Below are 23,653 nucleotides of genomic sequence, written 5' to 3' on the forward strand. Positions count from 1 at the left end.
CATTATTTTACTGTAAATGAACTACTCTACTGGTCTTTCACTGTTCCAAAGCCTCTAACCTATTGTGAAATTCAGCATTTACATATGGGAGTACATTTTTTTTTCTTTTACCTGTAGTGAGGAGTTTGAATAACTGCTCCGAGAGGAGTTACAGCACAAAGCAACTATTAAAAGCTCAGGTCCTCCTCCATAAGGCTGTCCCATCTAACGACCAAATTAATTGAGGAAAACTAATTGCACTTCAAAAATGACAGAAAGACAGAATGTGGTTGAAAAAAAAAGAAGAAGAAAAAATAAAACAGAATAGATGCGAGAGGAATGTGGTGTAAGAAAGGGTGGAAAACACATTCAAACCGAGCAGCAGGGGTTTTCCAGAAGGATTTTCCAGCTCATGTCTTCCTCTCTCACTCTTCTACAGAAAAAGAGCATCTGATTTCAACCTATCCCTGTGCTTAAAATTAAAGGAGGCAGTTCTTATCCACAAAGCATTAAGCTTTCTCTTCCAACAGCTCCCTATTCAATCTGTGGAGGGCAGGGTTGCTGAGACATTTCTGAGAGTCTGCATAGAGGTTCTCAGAAGCATCTTAGATGCTGCATAATCTCACTCTTCCTTCCAGGTCAGGATCCAGCTCATCTCAAGACTTTTTCAAGCATGAAATGTGTCACATGAAATAAGCCTCGAAGGGGACGATTACTCTATGTGCACGGGTGTGCAGAATGTATACTTTCATTTCTAAGTGTGTGTGGGTGTGTGTAAGCTCAGATGTTTCGTGTTCTCCACACTTCTCCATTACCACTGAAGCTGTTGCCAGCTCTGTTTTGGACTCGAAGGATGTCTGACATTGACTCTCTCTCAAGCAACTGAGTGAGAACTCAGCACGAGGCTGGCTTCATTTTATTGTGAACGATGGGACTGTTTATACTAAGATGCCTATGCTTCCTTTATTAAAGTAGAAGGGGCATTCGTGCTGCTGCTTGCATGCTTTTGTGTATATATGTGTGTGTGTCTCTACAACATGGCTAAAGGGCACTGCCAGTGCTTTAATATCATATTGCCTTGTACAATGAAGGAGTGATGGACAGCCAGCAGAGTAAGAGAATAGATTTTGCAATTGCTCTCCACTGAGTCGCACTTCCATTTTCAGTAAAGCCTGCTGCCTTATTCTTGCATTACAAAAGCAATATAGGCCCGCAAAAGGACACAGCTGTAACAGTACAAAACAAGAGCAATGCCTTGTGTTCCTGAAAAACTGTAGCAAGGGTAAAAAAAAAAAAAAAAAAAAAAAAGATATATATATATATATATATATCTTTTTTTTTTTTTTTCTACATTTGGCAATAGTGGGTGACTATATATTTATATATTTCTTACAAGCCATCACGCACTATATTTTATTAAAAAAATAAAGAAAATATATGAAATACATACTTTTTATTCAGCAAACATGCATTTAACTGATCATAAGTGACTGGAGTAATGGCTCCTGAAGATCACACAATTAACTAAACTAATCTTGAATACAAATTACAGAAAGCAGTTAATATTCTAATAATATTCCACAATATTAGTTTTTATTGTATTTTTATTTAATTTAATGCAGCCTTGGTGACAGTATAAGTTTTTTTTTTTTTATTCAAAATCAATAAAAAGGGAATCTTACGGACCCCAAACCTTTGTATATATTAGTGTTATCCCTATAAGAATGGGATTTATATAGCTGATTTCATTCTTCATCATTTCTTTTGGATGTCTTCCTAATAAGGTACCAGTCAACTGTTTAATTTACTCATTAAAGCCAGCCCTTCTTCTCACAGTCCAAATATGTTTTTGTGTGCTATCGCTGTGAAAGTTATGAACATCTTTCATTCGCTGTGGATGTCTTCTTTATAAGCTATTAAACTGGATATATTTGGCCTTCCAGCTTATATTTGGCCTTCCAGGTCTTGTTTAATAAAAACAGCACCTGCCAGTTATCTGACCACTAAGTCTTGTACAGTCTTTGCTGTCTGCTACAGAGCTCAAATCTCAGACCCCATCTAAACCCCCACTCACTAGAGCCTTGTGGTACAAAAATCTGTGTGCGACTAAAAATTGGATTAAAACCTGTGAGACTTTGGGTGAAACTTTGCATACTAGAAAAGGGCTGCATACAGCAAAACTGATCACTGATAAAGGAAATAATTATAAACAAAAACAATTGTTTGGGTCTTAGTGGTTTCACATAATGTAATGAAAAATGCATTTCTATGAAGGGGAAACACATTTACGTACATTGCAAGAATTATTTCCATTTATCAAAACAGTGTTTCTTAACAGCAAGTGAGTAATTAAAAGTTGCTATCATCATTTAACTTCATCATAAAATGTATGCATGCATATCAGTCAAATGAAGTGCGGCAGAGAAAGGGAACACATTGTTCAGAACAATATTCTATTCTATGTAAATAAACTTTATATTGTAAATTTTGCAATAATGCATAGCAAACAATATAGTCAAATTGTTTACTTTGAACAAGAACGCATTGGGCAAGACTATGCAATCAAAGAAAAAAAAAATCATTGGATTAATTGATTATCAAAATATTTTTGCTTACCACCCTAAACTAGAATGACCAGAAATGCTAATTATTAATTAATTGAGCAAATCCAGCATTTCTTTGAAGATTCTCTGAAATTTTTGGACTTTACTGAAGAAACCAGGCTGCTTTCCACACCGGGCTTCATGCCTAGCTGTTCTTCAGCTTTACCAGACAGACTGAGACTGTGCTGGCCGACCAGCTTTAACTATGTTTTTCTGGTGGCAAAGCACTGAACCAACATTGAAATTCATACTGTTCTAATCAGAGTAAATCCAGAAAATTTCCATCTGCCTGAGGAACACAAGCTTTTCACTTTACCATCAGTTTGGCCACAGTTTTCTGTTGTGTGTATTTGTATGTGTGTCAGCCACTACTGACCTTGTTGGTGTGCACTCTGCAGTCATTGATAAAGACGCTGACTGTTTCTTTTCTGTCAGAAAAGAGACCCAGCTCATCTGCATTTAGAGCCTTAATGATTCTAATTGAGAGTGAACACAATCATATAAGGTTAAGTTGACTGTTGTTGTTTTTTTACAGGCACTGACAAGTTTCTTTCACAGCGTTTTTAAAAAAAAACAAGCAAGGCCATTTTAAAAGCATAACTGAACAAGAGGGTGGTAAAAATGGATTAACAAGTCTTAGTGGATGTGCTTTGCCATTTGGGGCAAGTGGCCTGTTTAGCTTGTGCTGGGTTTAAGTGTTTGTTTCCAGCTGGCATGTGAAGAACACATTAAATGTGGCAACAATACTGACAGAGATGACTCACTCTGTCCCTCTGAGAGTTACAATGAGTCCTCCAGGTTGAAAAGCGCGTGTGTGTGCTTATGTGAGAGAGGAGGAGGTTATTATTCACTGCAGAATGAGGGACATAAGTGTGAATTGTTTTGTTTAGTGGAAGTGTGTGTGTCTGTGTGCATTTAATTCATGTGCTTTTCTCCAGACTGGATGTGCTAAAGTCTTGAATGGAGATGTGTATGTAGGCAGATTGAATGTAAATACTCAGTTTGTATTGAATTCAGTCTCTGTCAGCCATACCGGCTTGTTGTAGTCTCCAACACAGAGATACTGGAGGGCCTGTATGCATGTATGTTTGTGTAATAACGTACTTGTTAACGTTGATGTCCAGAAGGTCTTCACTTTATAACGGATCATGACCGGCTGGTTGATACTCTGACTCCAGTCTGTGAAGATCCTCCTCAACTTCTCATCCAGAGTCGGACAAATCTTAGCATAATTCACGTGCACTTCCTCTCCACTGCTGACGTGTGCCAGGAAATGAGTGCACCGGAGAACCTAGACGACACACGTGCAAAAAGCATACAAACAGATGGGAAGAGCTCCGAAAGAATGCAGAGCCTTCTGTGAACACACATCTCATCACTTACAAACAAACTACGCCTTGAAATCTTACCGACTCACACATGCAAGGTCACAAACAATCAAAACAACCGTCAGAGCACAACTAAGTTAAACAATCCAAGGGTAAACACAAAAACAAATGAAGGCTAAACTTTGCTCATGTTAGGAATGTGTCAGGCTATGCAGTAACAATGTAAATATTCTACTACGTCTAATCAGACCATCATTAAGCTCTGGTTTCCCTTTTGTTCCTCTGTGGTCCTTTTTGGGTTCAATTGTGGGGAAATGCAACATAATCATATCTGTGTCCAATTAAAGCTTATGTCTGCTCTTAATTGCCTTCTTAAAGAAAGCGGGAAATGAATTTAAACACAATGGAGAAGGCAATGTGCTTTGTAAGCAAACTAAAGAAAAAGAGAGCGATGAGAAGGGAAAGAAAGAGAAAACGAGAGAGAGAGGAAGGGTGAGTGAAATGGAAAGTGATAAAAAAGAATGAGACTGAGTATGTGGCAGCACAGCTGGCTTTAATAGCATGAGGGCCTGTGTGGCTAGATCCTGGCTGAGCTCCAGGGCCTCTGCTGGGGCCCCTCACTGGCCTCTGACACAAGGCTCTGAACTCAACACAGAGAAGAGCTCATCAATGGAGTTAAGCTATTCTGTGAAACCTTCCAAATTTACCCTGATGGAGGTTTTGGGTTGGATTCATTTGTCCACAAAACCCAATAGAGTTCACCTACAAAGGGTGAGGGAAAAAAAGAGTGTGGCCTAGTGCATGCTGGGATTGGACTTATATGTCACCTTGTGGTCTCCTAACACACATCTAATTGATACACCTTTCAGGAACCTGTCATGCTTGATTTTGACCATGGGCATTTTTTACATGAGAGCTTTTGGTGTGGACCCAAGTCAGTTTGATGTCAGAATGTTTGACATGTTTATTATAGAAGGGAGACTATTCTGGTTGATTCTGATTACATGTAACGATTCTGGTTCCTCAGCAATTCTAATAAAGGTTCATTTGGAATCTTTGAGGGACCAAAAAATAATTAAACCTAACTACTTTACATTATAGCATCTAGCATGATCTCACAAAACCTTAAGTGTTTGGTTTATTTCAAGTCAGTTACAAAGGTGTATTCACACCTGTCTTGTTTGGTTCGACTAAATCAAACTCAAGTTCGTTTTCCCCCCTTGGTGCAGATATTTTGGTAAAGTGTGAATATAGCAATCACAATCAGGTGCAAACCAAACAACGGCACCTAGACTCAGCTGAAGAGGTGGTCTCGGTCCAGTTCCAAACTATCTCTGGTATGCTTGAGACTTTCTTTCCAATGAATGGATGACCACACATGGCACATGTGTTTTTTTTGTTGTTTTTTTTTACAATATCTGGTTCACTTGCAAAAAGGTCAATGTGAAAGCCAACCACACCAAACATTTTTTTTTTTTTAAATCAACATTGTATTTGCCAAAGCAAGTGAACTAGCAGACTTTCCTGGTGTGAATACACCCTTAGACTGATGAGAACCAGCTCATAAGACTGACTTGTTAGTGAATGGCCCTGTGTCCACCAAAGCTGCAAACGTCCAGCTGTGAGTGCTTGAGAGCGCAGTGTTTTTTTTTTTCAGTTAAGATGATGTGATTGCTTTGATATGGAATATCCACTTAAATAATAAGGCAGATGCATTCCGAATAAATATTTTTTTTCCAAACATTATTTTTTATAACAATAATATGGTAATACGGCAATTCCATCTGTTAAAGACATAAACATTTTTGCATTGTTGGAATTTGATTAAAATCATTGTGTACTGGTATTTGATTAAAAAAAGAAAAGAATAAGGTGCAACCAATTCTGAATCAAAATGAGTTCTTGATTCAAAGACCTTATAGTGCTAATATATATATATATATATATATATATATATATATATATATATATATATATATATATATATATATATATTAACCTCTTTTTAATGTTAATCTTACCTCCATGGGTCTTTTCGATCCGTGACTGGAGTGCTCGGGGGTCCAACGCGCCTGTCCTGGATGTCGATGCATCTGAGCAGGAGTGAGAGTTGACAGCCTGCACATCACCAAATTAATATCACTCACCTCGATCAGCACAGAGCAAAGCGTATAAATCCACTGTCTTCCTGTCAATGGTCCGCTTCATAGCCTGAGAAAGATATAAAAGAGAAACACTTAGGAAATGTGGTAAATTGTGGTACAATTACACAGCCTCTTATAGTTAACTTCTTTATGTGAATGCACCCTCTCAGAAACCACAAACTCATAAATTACTGTTATGATCTTTGTAAACTAGTTGTCTTTAGACCGTTATTTATGAAATAAAAAAATGACTTTTCATAAATAACGGTCTAAAGACAACTTCTTTAGACCGCTATTTATGAAAAGTTATTTATTTTATTTCATATTTTTACTTCATATTTTGTACATTATATAACATTATTATATTTTATATAACATAAGCATTGGCACCTTTTTATTTTTTGATTTTTATTATTCATAATAATGATTTGGCTATAATGCATGTAAAATAGTCTAAAGCTGAATGAGAATGAAAGGAAGGAGGAGAAAAAAAAAGGTAAACACGTCTTAATGACAATAAGTAAAGAGACAGGTGACACAGGTGAGAGAACAGTGTTCTTATATGTTTGTGTGAAGCCCTGCTACTGACCTCACAAGTAAAGGCTGATGTATACTTCTGCGTCGGACCTACACCGTAGCCTTTACGCTGTAGGCTATGCGTCAGTTTTCATGTATACTTCTGCATCGGTGTCCACGTCCACGTGCAGTACACATGCAAACCACTAGTCTGCAGTTTCCACGTGCATGTTGCTGGTGTAACCTGAGTACCAAGACGAAAGCCAAAGAAGAAGCGGCTCTTCAGAGAAGCATAATTATAGCCATTACGGTGGCAAATAAATATCAAATAACTGGATCATAATTTTAAACTACAAAAGGAGACAACAACAGAACAGGAGAAGATGGTATTTTTTCCATCTCCACAAGGACTTGTACCACGGCAGATCAATATTGTTTATTGCGGACAACTACTAATGCTATGTAGTATAATAAATTGTAAGACAAGTGTTCTTTACTTTGTGTTATTTTATATAAGAAGATGTAACATTAAAATATATAAAAGTGTGCATAAACAAACACAAAACTCAAGTACATATGGAGGGAGGGATTCTAGCAGACCAATCACAGCGCTTGCGGTCTGCGTAGAATTGCTGCACTGTTCGATTTTTGCAGAGGTGTACGTCAGGCTACGGCATAAGGGAGCGCGTCTATATGTAGGCTACGGCGAGGTCCGAGGCAGAAGTATAAATCAGCCTTAACTGAGAATGAAAAGGAAGTGACATTGGAAGTCTGTGGGTGGTCTTTTTCTTCTGGAGCCATTTGTATTCACTATATTTGCTAAAAGGAGTAGCAGTCTGACCGTGTGCAAGGTTTTAAAGGAGGTGATAAAGTGTGTGTGAATTGACAGCTAACTGTGTGAGAAAGACCTCTCATCCAGACAGGTGCTGAAGCACGTCAAGCAGCTGTACTCCTTCCTCCACACAGTTCACAGTCTTGAAAGGTTGAAGTGATCAAATTCTGCATCATCACGTCCAGATCTTTCACTTTAGCATGAAACCTAAACACACACACACACATGGATAAACAAGAGGCACAATACAACAAAAAAATGGGCAGAGCTGTACAGCATGTTCCAAACACAAATCAGTGCCCTCTATTCAAAGGCAGAGTCCAGCACACACACACTCTCGGCCATAAATGGAGGCTGGTATTGATTTGGGTGCTCCCAATATGCTGAGACACTATGAAACACCTGCCCCAGACACAAGCACAGCTGTTTGTCTTGGCAACAACATCCTAACCCTATGACCCGCCTCGGCCCCAATCCATCATGGCTATCAGATGCACACACGGCTTCCTTTCCCAAGGTCCGTCACTGCCTGGGGCGGGGGTACGAGGGGACAATGGCCTCTGGAGGCTGATGGGCAGCCCAGGTCCCGTCACACAGACGGTCATGATGGTATTCAGATAAGCAGCTAAACTTCCTGCTGTCACAAACAGTTGTGAATGACACAGACACAGAAGGCAAAGTGAACTTCTCACCGCCGCACATACATTTAGGCAGAATATTCATGAAAAATATCTATATGGTCCAAATATGCAGGTCATTATATGCAATTATGCATATTTATGAAGATATTCTAATACGAGATGTATGGAAAATCCCAAAAGGCCAGCAGGCCAATAAGCAGCAGAGAATGACAAACATTTATAAATATACATGAGAACCAGAAGGAGTGACTGACTCATAAACAGTCTGGCAGAAAGACCGACACATAAATCACTACACTACACAACAAGACTAGATCGCTCCCATTATATTCAATGGAGCCGTTTACAATGCAAAGGCCAGATGTGGCAAAAAACAAACCAAAAACTCTAGATCTAACTTTGCTGCCCTGCACAGAAACTTCAGCTGTTTTATTACTCCTACTTGCGTGAGTATTAATTATATATTTAAGTTTTCTTGTCTTTTATTTTGTAGTTAGTTATGGTTATGTTTCCTGGTTTTGTCATGTGATTCCCTCATTTGTCATGTGCACCCGTAGTCAGTAGATGTTTTCAACTTCATGTGGCGACTCAAAATAATATCAGTTCAGTGAGTTCATCTGTCAAACCTTCATTAACTGACAGCAGCTATATTTTTTTTGTGTGTTGAACACAAAACTGACGGGAGCGCCTCTGATGGAGACAGAGAAACCAGACATGAAAACACGCAACATACAGTAGACATGTGTTTAGCAGCAGAGTGGCTCTCTCACACTGTATGATTTGACAGACAACCAGTTGTCCAGTCCAGTTCCATTCACACAGCGCGGGTTTACAGAGAATGCAGTTGTGAGTTCTGAAAATGTACAGGTGTGAGTTTGGTTACAGAATGCAGTTGTCACGCCCGTAAATAGCCATACTGTGTGTGAACGTAACCGTGTTAAGGACTCAAATACAGGACTGACAACCGTATTCTGCTGCTGTGTGAATGTAGCCAAAAGTATGCAAACATGAGCATAAGAGACTTTTTAAACTTTTGAAAAATAATGTATGTAATATTAATTAAACTTGCTTTTTTTATGCTAATGGCTCATTTGATAAAAATGTAAGAAGGCTTTTATTATTTATGGAATGCTCCTTCTATTTAATCACACATTAAGTCTAACCTAAAGCTCAAAACTGACTATTCTCTGGTTGGTGAACATTCAGAGGTGGTATACAGCCTCCAGCAAATATTACACTGGTAGCTTCCATTGTAGACATCATGTTGGACATATGGACAGATTGTGGCTATTATAACAATCAAAGCCAGCTACACATAGATTTTTTTTTTCCTGTCCTGATCAATTTACAAACACACTGCACCTGCTGTAGTCCTCATGCCGAGAGGGATTTCTGACATCCAGGATGTCCTTAACAGAGCGCAGGACCTGCAAGATGTTGTCGAAGGTTTCCTCTGAGTGACATATTTAAGTGCCAATTGTATGAGGAGCTAGTAGGAGCACACAGCAAAAAATGTGCATGAATAAATATAAAAATGACAAGTAATATAAAAATACAGATCTCAGCAAGGACAGGAGTCCTGGGAAATATGAGAAATGAAAGCAATAAAGACACCCAGAGATGTGAATTGAGAAATATGAAAGGATATTCTCTAGATGTGTGCTTGAGAAAGTAGAGTGTAATACTCTGTGGGTGTGAAATAAGTTTGAAAATGTACAATTTGTGAGTGCGCGTTTGCATAATTGTGTAGTGTTTGCTCACCTCTAATAGATCTTCGCATCTCTGCACAAAGGAATTCACCAGAGCAAATATGCTAATCAGGTCAAGTGACCACAGAGCATATATAAAGACAAAAAGAGAAAAAAGACAAAGAGTTTAAGAACAATTTCATACATCATGCTCATTTTTGTTTCTACAGAGCAGGTCTGTAAGGGAAATCTGAGAAAAATGGAGAAGTCTGAAGTGGGTTTTCACATTTCACACGCAGCACGAGCAAAATAAAACAACAGTAGTGGCTGCCCGCCATCCAGAGCAGCGAGGGATCAGGTCAGAAATGATCTGTCATAGGCATAATTGCATCCGCCAAAGTTCCACATCAGCCAGCCTGGCGTTCCTCAGATTGCTTTTCACACCTCATTCTTCTACTGATGGAAAGGTAATCCTTACCTCCGCTCACAGACAAGCACCTTTAGTGGGGCAGAGAGGAAGCCAGGGTCACAGGGAGGGGAAAAGAGAGGGAGCACGAGAGAGAGAGATATGTAGGACTTCAGCGGGATGACTCTGTTACCGGATAGGCATGATAGTACATGTAAATCGAGTGATTTAGTCAAAGGGAGAGACCAAATCCATGACCTTGTTCTGAGGGATTTCTATCCTGGAACTAGGAACTGTGTCAGACTGTTCCACTATGTAAACTGGCAATTTCTTCAAAGCTGATGTCGAGATATTATGGGACACTGATGATTTGGAACGATCTGTTTGCCAGCGTTTTGTGATTTCTTTCACATGTGGCCCCAATATCAGCATGTGTGGGGTAATAACAGGCCAGAAGATAAGTTCTAGGAAGATCTCCACACGTTAAACACAAATTTCCTTTTCATCTTTCATGCTACTTTGACTTTTGCAAAGAAATCCCAGATTTTTTTTAAATATATATTTATTGTTAAAGAGCAAAATAATCACCGCCTGGCGCAATGACTAAATTACGATTTTCGCCTTGCACGGAGATCATAGTCGTCGGAGTGGAGGATGAGAGCTTAAATTGAAATGCGACCCGAGCTTTAATGACTAAGATTCAAAAACACATTGAAATGACGGTGAGCTGTGCACCAGCAATCAGTTCTCCTGAATCATTTACAGGAATGCCCGGCACAAGCATCTCCACTTCGTCTTTTTAATCCTTAATCACCAGTTAGCCCATGTTATTTCGAAAAGGAAAAGAGCTGCGCCAGGCTGCTCAGTTAACTGCAAAACACTTAAAATCGCCAAGAATTTGGTCAGTTTGAGAGCTAGGCCCTTTAACCATGGGGATAAACAGCCAATATGAATGTTCTGGCATGAGAAAAAGTGTAAATCCATCCAAATTGGTGTCTAATTAAAAAGGGGCTTATACGGGGAGTAATAATGCTCCAGTAAACGGCTGTCATGCAAAAGAAAGGAAGTAAGAGGGCCGGGGAGGACAACTTTTGTACAACTAAAAAAGAGGGATAGGAGGGAAGGATAATAGGCAAAAAGAGATGAACACAGTTGTTTTAGGAAAAAGAGAGAGACAAAGTAAGTGATTATGAGAAAGACATGATCCAGTGGTGTAGGTCTCAGAGAAGGTCGTCATTGGGCTCAAAGTGATGAATGCACTGTCTAAACACACAGGAGGACACAGAGGTGAATGTCAAACATAGGCAGTAACACAGATTACAGACGATAAGATATCTTTATGTTTATTCTCTTACACAATCTCTGGCTCCAGGGTCACATCCCTTTGAATGAGTTACTGCATACCATGAACCATGATAAAACACTACTACCAAATCCAGCAAGGTTCAAGATTTTGATTTAAGCAGAGTATGAAGTTAAAGCAGACATAACACAAACAGTTTCTGCCAATCTGTTAATTTTGAGTACCTATAGAGTAGTATGAATCCTTCATATTTCCAAAGAGTCTTTAGTAAAACAGGTAAAAAACTTTATTGAATAAAATCAACTATAGCTAAAAAACTGACACAGCCACATATATTCGATCCAGAATTGAATCTGAGTCTAAAAATGAACAGCAAAAACAACAGCAGCAGCAACAATGAGAGAAAGACATCTCTATATGGTAAGTACTGTACTCATTTGCTTAGCAGCTATTGTCTTAATCGCCTTTCATGATGTTATCATAATTTATTCTGTATTTGCCTGTTTTAAATTGGGGAAGTTGTGGCCTAGTGGTTAGAGAGTTTGACTCTGAACCCTAGGTTTGTGGGTTTGAGTCTTGAGCTTGCAATATCACGACTGAGATGCCCTTGAGCAAGGCACCGAACCCCCAACTGCTTCTCGGGCACCGCAGCATAAACAGCTGCCCACTGCTCCGTGTGTGTGTTCACTGCTGTGTGTGCACTTTGGATGGGTTAAATCCAGAGCACAAGTTTATGGGTCACCATATTTGGCTGAATGTCATGTCACTTTCTTTTCTTTTTTTTTAAGGGGTACATGTGGGAAGTGCACTGCAAGGCCAACTGAGGCAGAAAACGTTTGCTGACAATAAATAGAACATATAATATATAAAATATTTTTGGATGTCCAATATTTTTTCTACTTCTGCCTGAATTTTCTATGCTTATGAATTCAACGTAACGTGAACATGAATGAAAACACTCTCACTGGAATCTGTCATACAAATAGAGAATTCAATCTGTAAAATGAAAAGTGTAATGCACAGCTGGGTTAGTCATCAGTCTCATATACTGTACATATACAGTACACACACACACACACACACACACACATATATATATATATATATATATATATATATATATATATATATATATATATATATATATATATATATATATTTATTATTACTATTTAATTCGTTTAATTCAAGTTTTGTTTTAGTCTCAGTTTTGTTTTGTTTTTCTGTATCAACGTTGTCTTATCTTTTCTTCTGTATTCTGAAATACATCCAAGTAAATATGAAATAATGTAGGGCAGAGACTTATTTATAAAGCTAGTATTGCATCACATAGCCTGTTTTCATGTTTTAATCTTTTTAATGTGTTCCTGTAGCTCAATTGGTAGAGCACTGCGTTATCAAGGTTAGAGATTCGATTCCCCGGGAACACATGATAGGTAAAAAGTTATAGCATGCACTGTAAGTAGCTTTGGATAAAAGCATCTGCTAAATGCATTATTTTTAATTTAATTTAATGTTTGATTGCAGATCTTAGTATCTTGGTAAATCTGAGCACACAGTTGTGATATTGTTTAGATCTCATCTGAAATTTGGAAGCATGTGACATTGCTTCTTGAGCAAAGACTCCATTTGCTTTCCATTAAATCTCATTATTGTCCAGGAACATCAATTGAGATCTAGAGAGCTCATTTGTCATTTTTCTTTCATAGGAGAGTGAAAGTGAAAAAAAGGCGGACAAGAGAGTGTTCAAGGCAAAAGAAATGAGACCGAATGATAAAGTGAGTGAAACAGCAAAAAAAAAAAAAAAGAGAAGAAGAGAGGCCACCAGGAGGACAGAGGATAAAGGGAATGTTGCAGCTTACAGCACATTAATCATGTGACAACACACACATATATAAACATACACATGCACCATGAGATTGAGCAAACCAGATTAAGTGATCTCTATTCATACACATGATGCCAGTCAAATAGCTCTGGAGAAAAACACAGGTGACCTTCGATTCATGGCTGTCCAGACTGATAGAGCTGACTGTCGGCTTTGATCAATCATTTCTCTGAAAGCATGTGACGTGATATGAGCTGCAAAAGTGCCAGTGGCACTTGCTAATTTTCTGCTCCTCCTGTCTGTGCAAAGAACAACACAACAATGGTAAAAGACTATAACACTAAGGGCATCTGCTTCACATAGCACATACACTGTGTATTCAGCAGCTCAGATCTTTTAATTACTAACAAACATTACCATGAGTATGACATCTAAAAGCCTCGATATCCAAGACATCGACTCAGAGCTGAACTCTGAAGGACTAAGACATTTGCAAGTGAGTGCATAATGGTCTTCCTCCTCAAAAGGAAAATAGAAAAAGGCATTTATTTGCTTATAACCAAACCTCAAGCACCTGGATCCAGTTTTAACATTAGTCATTTATAACACTGTCTGCTTTACACAGGGCATTCACTCTCGCACTCAATACATGGTAAAGCGCAGGGACAATCAAATCCTACCTCGGAGGCCTGCCGTGCCTTAAGTTTTTAGGTGCAGCGCTGTATTGAATTTACTAGTGCAGCAATCGATTCACTTCAAGTGCTGCCGTCGGCCCAGGCCACAGGAGTGCAGGCTATTATTGCTGCAGCTGGCAGGCCATTAATGGTACTGCAACAACAAACACCTCATAATAACCATGCTTTTCTATAACGATTCTATTCACAAGTTCTTAAACGTACAGTATAGGATAATGATGCCCTAGTGCAAGCGGTAAACATAGTATCTGAAAGAAAGATTTACTGAAATAAAACAAACAACTACACATTTTATCTCGATTAAATTATCGATTTTTCTTTTATGCCAAAAATCATTAGGATATTAAGTAAGGATCATGTTCCGTGAAGATATTTTGTACATTTCCTACCATAAATATATCAAAACCTATTTTTTGATTAGTAATATGCATTGCTAAGAACTTCATTTGGACAACTTTAAAGGTGATTTTCTCAGTATTTAATTTTTTTCCACCCTCAGATTCCACATTTTCAAATAGTTGTATCTCAACCAAATATTGACCGATCCTAATAAACCATACATCATGGGGAAAGCTTATTTATTCAGCTTTCGGGTGATGTATAAATCTAAATTTCAGGAAATTGACCCTTATTACTGGTTTTGTGGTCCAGGGTCACATATACTTAAGAATAGACTCGAAAGCATGGAGGAACAAACCTCAATATACTATTTTGACAAATCAAATACAATATAACATCCACGACGATGCTAGTGTTGTCAATGTCATGACAATAAGTGTATCTTGTTCATAGTGAAAAATTAAGAAACGTTAAGAGGATGATAAAGGAATATCAAGCAAAAATAAATATGCATTTGCACTCCATTGTGTTCTTTTTTTGTCCATACACTTAAAGTCTGGCAAAGTTGTTTTGGATCACACTGACCAAAAATATTCTTCAAAATTGCTTTTCACAAAGACAAGAATTTGCATGCTTTTTAAAGTTGAATTAATCTACTTAATTAATTTTGATTTACTGTCAACACATTTCATGTAAATAAAACTGTCAAACGAAGTAACCATAATTAACCATAAGGGAAAGTGGGACTAAACTAAGGTAGGCCTGTTTTAAATTTTAAATGATAAATCGTGACAGAAGAGCTGCACTGAGATGCATTACTTGTGTTAAAGTTGATACCACTTAAGTAATATATTCAAAAATATACAATAAATTCAATTCAACAGTTTTCTAGCTATTCAACAAGATTTACTCCATCTACAGTTAAAATCATTGTACAGTGTTGGTAAGAGAGGTGGAACAGTGTATTCCTTGTGCTGTCTGAACACTGGCTGTATTTGGGAGGATGAGGTCAGCTACTCAAGTGAAGGATCGGAGATCTCAGCATCTGCAGGGCAAAACAAACTCTTGCTTCTATCACAACAAATGAAGCCAACAGTCATAAAAAACCAGCAGGCCCAGAACACTAAAAATATGAATCAATCCAAGAAAACTGCAGGGTTGGGGTGAGAGTGAGAGACCTTAGGGTGTAACCCACAAAGAACATTGTGTTGTGTTTGGTTGACCGCACATTACTTCCCGCGAAATACCTCTGGAGCCCCTTGCTGTTTTTAAAAGCCACAACTGAATGGCTGTATCCTGTAGGGAAGACATGTTTAGGAAATAAATGTTTCTTCTCTACAGAGTATCCCTCCCAATGAAACTGTTACATTCAACTTCAGTAATACAGCATTTGCTATACTGTTAGCATGTTTAAAATCACAGCCACTATGAATAACGTCATAGTTTACAGCAGAATGCCATGAAGCAGACGCCATGATGAGACAGTATTGCAAAGTTTCACCACACCTATGGAGAAACACCAACCTAAACCTAAGTGCAATAAAAATAAAAAAAACTTCAGGGAATGATTCTGAGAGAGCTCCTTTCAAATGGTTCAATGTTCAGCCTTAGTCATTTGGCAGTAAGTTACCATCACTTTGAAGAAGAAAGTCTGTCATCGCACTATAAAATGCTGTTCTTTTTAGCAGGAGGGATGCAATCACGTAAAAGCTTTGGCACTCTCATTTAGCAGTGGTATCGTTTCCATGGCAAAAGGGAGAGCATGAGCTCAAGAATTGTGTGGAGAAGCTGAGATGACTGGGTGGGTTAGGCAGAGCCAGTGATGGTGGAAATGACAGGGAGAAAAAGGACCATAAAGCTGAGATAGAGAGGAGGGCGGGAAGTTAATAATATAGGATTAAAGCGTGCTCTTTATTAGCTGCTATATAGAAAGGAAGACCATCTGTGTACAGCTGACTCAGACAGAAGAGCACTAGAAGAGGACAAACATTTAGCTGACTATTAAACTGAATTTGGAGTAGCCAGTGCAGTAGTGGTACGGGCAGCTATTGCTGCAGCAATAGAGGCAACAGATGAACGCAGAGGGATAAACTACATTAACAATGCTATTATCTGCTGCGCCATGAAATCATCAATGTCACCAAAAAAGTGTGTTTTTGGTTGTGAGGGAAAGATAACCTTGTTCCACTTCCCAAAGAAACCGGCGTTAAGGGAACAGTGGATGCAGTTTGTTTCTCCATGGCAGCAATGGAGTTTTTGTTTGTTCCCGGCATTTCGGTAATGAAATTAATAATAAAAAAATACAGATAAAAATTAAATCAAGTTTTTGCTTACTGACATATAATAGAGAACTGGATTGCTCATGACTTCATAAAAGGGAAGCCTCCACACTGCCATATTGGTATTCCCTTATATTGCCATACATTCTATTGAATTAATAGGAAATCTTACAAAACATAACCTAACGGGTCAGCATTTTTATATCTGAAGTATCGTTGTACATTCTTACAACGCAAATGTCCAAATCATGTGACCCTGCAGACTGGAGTAATAGCTGCTGGAAAATAGGGTTTGCCATCACAGGAATAAATTACATTTTATATATTAAAACGGAAAACAGTTCTTTGAAATGATAACATTTCACAATATTTTTACTGTATTTTTGTGCAGCCTTTGTGAGTATAATAGTTTTCTTTAAAAAAAAAACATTCAATTAGCTTACAGATATTGGAATCATATTTTGTGTATATATTAATTCTGAGAGTAATTTAGCTCCATATAAGTAGTTGAGGTAATTTAGATAACCATAGAAACGATACTAAAGGTAAAAAGAAAATAGTGATGATCATATTTAGTAATGCTAGTGCAGAGAAGCATACCAGCAGTGAAGTCATAATATCATTAGCAGTAATGGTAATGGTAGCTGATACAAAAAAAGTATGGCAGAGATAAATCACTGGAAAAGCCTAATTATATTTGAAATGATATGGCACTCCATATGTCACTGCCGACCGTAGTATCTCTCAGAGTTATGGTGCATAAAGTGGATGGGTGCTGCTGTAATACAGTGGAATCACAGTGCAGTTCTAAGTGGTGTGTTCTTGTGCTGTAGGGAACAGAGCAGAACTCAAAGAGAGACAGAAATGATGACTGAGAGCTACAGTACTTGTGGTGGAGCTGTATCTTTGTGTCTGTACCTACTGTATGTCAGGATGTTCAGCTTCATAACTGAGGATTTGCACATGAATGTTTGATGAGAGAACCACATTGACTATACCAAAGCAAGCACAGACAGGTGCGTGCCGTAATGTGCTCCGCATTCAGGTGTAGATTAACCTCGAGTACAGACTTTGCTATGAATCAGACAGGATTTGCTCCCGTAAAAACCCTGGCTTTTGTGCCTGATGTCATTCAGCATTCAGACCTATACACCTTGCAAAAACAGAGACTGTTGTATAGAAATGAGCAAAAAAAAAAAAAAAAATGAAGAGAAGGTAACAAAGAAGCGAGAGAGGAAGAGAGGAGAAGAACGTGTAATTATTGTGATTATACATTGTATATAGTGGAGGATGTGAAACGACAGATTCCCATTCATCTCGGCTTCATCTGACAGATGAATCTATGTGTGAGAGAGAATGAAAGAAAATGGAAAGAAACAAAGTTGTACATGTGTATATCTGTGGGAAAAGAATGTGTATGTGGAAGCAACAGAGAGAAAACTGTGTGTGTGTGTGTGTGTGTGTTCTGTATGCGTGTTTGTGCCATGTTGCAATAATGTGTACTACACCCTGATTACAGTGCCAGGCAAATTCCTGTTTTAATGAAGGAGGCACAAAACAAGAGGAAATTAAATTGATATGTAAATGACTCAAAATTCTAATTTAAGCAAAAGGTTAAGAGAGCCACAGAATTAAACAGCTTATGGGTTCATAATATATTCATTTTTTTCAATCCTCTCTTCACAGAGATAAAAAAAAAGAACCTTCTGTAAATGAAGACAACACATGTCCCAACGCCTGCGTCTCAAGAGATTTCTAAGGCCTTGTTCAATCAGAGAAGTTTCTTCCATTTGTCACATCAGCTCTTGAAAATCAGCAGAGAAGCGTGTCTTAACTTTCGCTGGCTTTCTTTGGGGAGCTGAGAGTAGGGTTAGGTGGACGTAGGAGGTAAGAATAGATGACAGGCACTGAGTTTTAAGAAACCACAGCAGATGGTGTTTCATATCAGGGAATATACTGCGGAAAGCAGACGGCATGAGCTGTGAATCTCATGTATACGAAATAACAATGAGCACATCAGTCTCGGAATGCCGGCAAATTATTATAAATTATTCTTTTGAAGGCCTTATGTATTTGAACTCTTTCTTTACCTTGTTTTTTTCTTGGTATTAAACGGAAAAGCACACCGGAGTCCAAAGTCCATGGCCCCTAGCGCTGGCTGATTGGAAAATGATATTAAATCCAGTGTTGGCTCTACCAGCTCTGAGAAATAGGACGGGGCGAAAAAACTAACTGAAAACAAATAAAAGAAATGCTGAAGCCCTGAGGGAGAGACAAGGGAAGGTGGTTGTGACACACACATACAAATCCACGCACAAACACACACATCGTGACTCAAATGCCCTCTGATTGGAAATTATTAGCTGGAGACCTCTGACTGGAAACTGAATCAAGAAAGCAAGTTCTGCTCCATGCCTTTTCTCTCTACCTCGGTTCTTTCTCTCCATCCTCACTGCAAGCACAATAAAATGCCTACCTGCTGAAATAATCAGGTTTCTTATGTTATTTTACATCTTAGAGAGGGAGAAACCCACTGAAAAAGATTGCAAATACCGGGGCCCATTTCAGCTTCATTAAACACAGCACTGCTAACACGCCACTGCACGCAGCCAATGACAACAAAGCACTGGGTGGACTTTACAGACCATTTCGATTTATTTGTATATGGGTGTTGATAGAAATCAACATTACACTCTGATTTTAGATTAGTTTCCTCAATTTATTATAAAATGTTTCTTTTCAAATTTGGTCAGGGGAAGTTGATCTCCCACCAGTCCTTTAGGACCGTGAGCCAAATCTGTGAACCAGGTACAAGATTCAAGTCAGTAAGCATTAATGGACCTTAGCGGGTGATTTAAACTCACAGTACGTTCTGGCATTTTGGAACTGCCATGAGAAAAATGGCAACATTATTTCATACAATAACAATAAAAACATAAAAATCTCCACAGAAAGGGCCTATATCAGAGCCAGTAATCTTTCACCCAGGCAAATAGAAATTACATTTTCCACAGAAAAAAAAAAAAAAAATGCATGTAAACTGATGAAGGCTATTTTTCATTGCAGGAGAGGAGAACTTTACTTCACTTCAAAAATCATTATAGCGAGCCATTTTTATATCACAAGTACTGACCTAACACAATAGAACCTTTCACAGTGGATAGTCTGTATTTGACAAGTTAAGAACAAAGGGCAGAGAGCACACTTGACTGAACCGCAGGCATTTGGCCTGGTTAAGATTGTTAAGAATTACAGTGTTGTTGATGTACAGAAGGTTGAGAAGTGGTGCTGTAATGACCAAGCTTATTCTAAAGAGGTAATTCACCCTAAAATTTAAATTCTGTTATCTTTTACACACACTCATGTTGTGTTAAACCTGTATAAAATTGGTATTTTAACTATTTTTGTCTACACAGTTAAATTTAAATTTTCAATTCAATTCAAGTTTATTTGTATAGTGCTTTTTACAATACAAATCATTACAAAGCAACTTTACAGAAAATTACGTTTCTACAATATTTAGTACTAGCTTATAAGTGGTGACTGTCAGTTTGTGTGCATATGACAGGATTTTTCAGAAAAAAATTAATATAGGACGTAGTCAGCCAGACGATGAACATTATTAACAGCAGTTATTATATGCTGCAGTCACACTTGTAGCAATATTCGTTAGTTTAACTAGTTAGTTAAAGTCAAAATGGGTTTGAATCAACATTGCACCCTGTTGACTTTTACTGCATAGGAAAACCATTTGAAAACTCACCCGCAATTTGCTACAGTAAAAACCTGCATAGGGTTAACTTGGTACCTGCTTGACATCATAAATAATTAAATAATAGTAATAGTAGAATAGTAGTAAATAATTTTGCTTCTTCTTATTTTTGTTATCAGTAATGCACATTTTGGGTGGCATTTTAGCTATTTAGATAATGTTTAATGTTTATGGCATTATTTTAGTGTTGTGTGTTACAATGATGAGGTTTTATCTATGTGTGAGTTACCCTGTGAACGTATATACTGTAGAAGTATTGGCCATGTTTAATGGAAATCACCTAACAGTGAACTCAGATTCATCATGTGGCTTTTTGTTGTCACATCAGAATTATCATGTTGGTTAACAGTTCATTTTATAATAAAAAGCTAAATTTGGTACTTTGCGTAGATTGGTATGTTAACATGACTTGAACATATCACTGGAATGAAATATAAAGTTATTAGTTGTAAAAAATACAGACATCCTGTTACACCCAAAATGAATTTCTGGCAACTACAGCTGCCAGTTTCTTTTACTGTAAATTTAACAGGATATCAATATTTTACGGTGTACATTTTTTTGTTTTCACTGAAAAGAGAAAGTCATACAGGTTTGGAACTATCCCTTTAAGTTTGACCAAAAAGGAAACAAACTGGAAAAAAGATTGTCCAGACTTGAACTCATTCAGCACATACAGGTCAAAGGTGCAAACGTGACCTCAGAGAATCAAATTGGCCCTCTGAAAAACAATTGCTAATTTAATGTGGGCATTTCAGAATGTGCGCACAGTCTCACCTCTCAGGAAACGATTAGACCAAATGTTTTTATGGCAGTCTGATTTGCCTTGATGTGTTTTGAAAGAGAATGAAAGAGAGGAAAAAAAGAAAATTGAAACAGACAAAAAAGAGAGGGAAACAAAGTGGCAGTAGTACCATGTGATTCCAGCAGAGGAAGGGTCAGAGCGTAATTACAGAAGGTTAAATGGTTTCCCTGATGCTCTCAAGGAGCCAGGGATGGAAATGAAAAGCAAGTGAAGCGATGCGAGCGAGTGGTGTAGAGACGCAAGGCCCCGCTCCTCTGATCTGAAGAACATGTGTTACATGTGCTGCACAACTGCGGCTGATGGCTTCTCTATGTGGTGGAGCCCAAAGCAATCCAAACTTTGATGTGCAGAAAGCAGAGAAGGGGGATGTGGGATCCAGGCAGCAGGTACTAGTATGACTACAGGTCTGTGTGAGTGGATTGAGCATGAGAGCTTAGCTGATTCATACAAAATTATTCATGAAGTGATTGATCTGTGAGCCTAGACAAAGGCTTTTGGATAGCAATAAAAGGGTGTAGTGGATCAATCTTCACTGTTGCAGCACTGAAAATCAATTCACTCAATTATATCATAAAGAGATTACCTACTGTACAATATATCGCTTTATTCAATCATTCTGCACAGACGTTTTTTATTGTACATTGTACACACCATGTAACAATCATGCTAAAAACAGGATTACAAATTAACCACAACATTCTAGAAGTAGCACAACTTATTTTAAACAAGTTAAATAAGTTAATACTGAGTAACTTCAGACAAAATATTGCCAGCTATTGTCTATTTTTGCTCCATCAAAGAGAATAGTTCCAATCAAAGCCACAGAAGAGTTATGAGTTGTGTATCTCTGAGCAAACACATATTAGCGTTCCTGAATGAATCAGGATAATTAGGTACCTTGCATAATAGAGCAGTGTTCCTGTCACGGCTGTTGTAGTGGCTGGAGTTGACCCATATCACACAGATGAGGTCAAGGATGTAAGCAAGTTCGGGTGCAATCTCACGAGGTTTAAGCTGAGCGAGCTCTTCACATGGCTCTTTCAAGAGAGATAGGAAAGAGACGTCTGACTGAGCCTGCAAAGCACTGTCCTGAACTCAAAACAAGAGTCAGTGTTACATCAGTGTTGGAAAGTAGACAGAACTTGATATAGGCTGATAGACAGAATGATCAAATGAATGATAGATGAAAGAACGATAGACAGACCTAGATTGGATGAACATGCTCCTCCCAAATGTATCACTACCCAAAACCAGGTCAAATAGCTGAGAAGAACACCTTTACATTGCCATGATTTTACTCATGTAAAGTCCGTTTGGCACAGTTAAGGTCAACGTCAGTGACATCTGAATGAGCTTAAAGGGTTTTTACCCCAGTGGAACTTGCTCCTGGATCAAGATCCTTTGTTGACTGCCACCGTACACAACAGTGATCGGGCACACAGCTGACTCCATAACGTCACTTTTTCAAGCAGCCATGTGTGGCCTTGAAGGTTAACAGGCCTGATTTTTAATTATATCACTCTAGTCACACTGATTTTTAGAGGCTTTGGAGATTTAATATAGGACAGCAGTTGCTGCAGGCTTGAAGTTTTGCGCAGTATGAAGCTGGGGGCATAACAAATAGAAAAAGAGAGACATGTCCTCCATATTGATGCAGGACCAGCTTCCTCTATCTAAACCACAATCTTGAGTCATTACAAGAAAACCAGGAACTGATCCAAAATCTGTGTTAAGGAGCAATGAGGGTGCGACATTAAGCGCTGAAGTAAAGCTGACAGACATGCACTATCTCCTGTTGAAATAAGAACCCGAGTCAACTCGTAATAGTGGAGTCTGAATGTGAGACGGCCTCATTTCCAATGGGTGAAGAGAAGACGTTCAGAAGCCACATATAAATCATTAACAGCCATAGAATGTTCTTTTTCAGCCCATTAACACTCGGCTCAGGTTCTGCCATAGCCCCACACATATTTTTACACACCCCTGGACACACACACACAGACGCAGATGCTCAGCTGTACATGGATCTGCTTGGCTAGTTTACAGAAAGGTGGGATGTAGGTTGATGTATAGAGTTGCAGAATCGCCTGTATATGACAGACTCCAGGTTTCTGCAGCTGCTTACTAATGATGTCCAGATTACCACAGCGGCTCTTCCGAAAAGAAATCTCCTCCAGAGGGCCCGAGGTGTCTCCTATGATGCTCACAGATTGAGTGTCCAGTGGATCATCACCACTAGGAAACAGAAAGAGAGAGAGGAAAAAAAAGAGGGTTTAGGTTTGTGAAGAGATTCTGTTTAATCAAACCAACAGGTCTGCACTGAATCGTTGACATCAGAGTTCAACAGAAAGTTTAATTTAAATATGCATCATTTGCAAAGTTCTAAACACTTTTGCATGATGTTATATTAAATATTTAGGCTAAATGTAATGCTTTTAATGATTCTATCAAATTGATCAAATTGAAATTTGGTTGTGGATGACTACCCTGCTCCT

General features: G+C 38.3%; 2 pseudogenes; both read right to left on the bottom strand.

The window, feature by feature from the left end:
* Nucleotides 1-9,823, bottom strand: part of LOC113052439 (dynein heavy chain 2, axonemal-like) — an 88,673-nt pseudogene extending 78,850 nt beyond the window's left edge.
* A 9,507-nt stretch (nt 9,824-19,330) lies between these two features.
* LOC113052441 (serpin H1-like) overlaps nt 19,331-23,653 on the bottom strand; it is a 42,009-nt pseudogene continuing 37,686 nt past the window's right edge.

This window comes from Carassius auratus, chromosome 32 (genome assembly GCF_003368295.1).
Source record: "Carassius auratus strain Wakin chromosome 32, ASM336829v1, whole genome shotgun sequence".
Classification (NCBI taxonomy): Eukaryota; Metazoa; Chordata; class Actinopteri; order Cypriniformes; family Cyprinidae; genus Carassius; species Carassius auratus.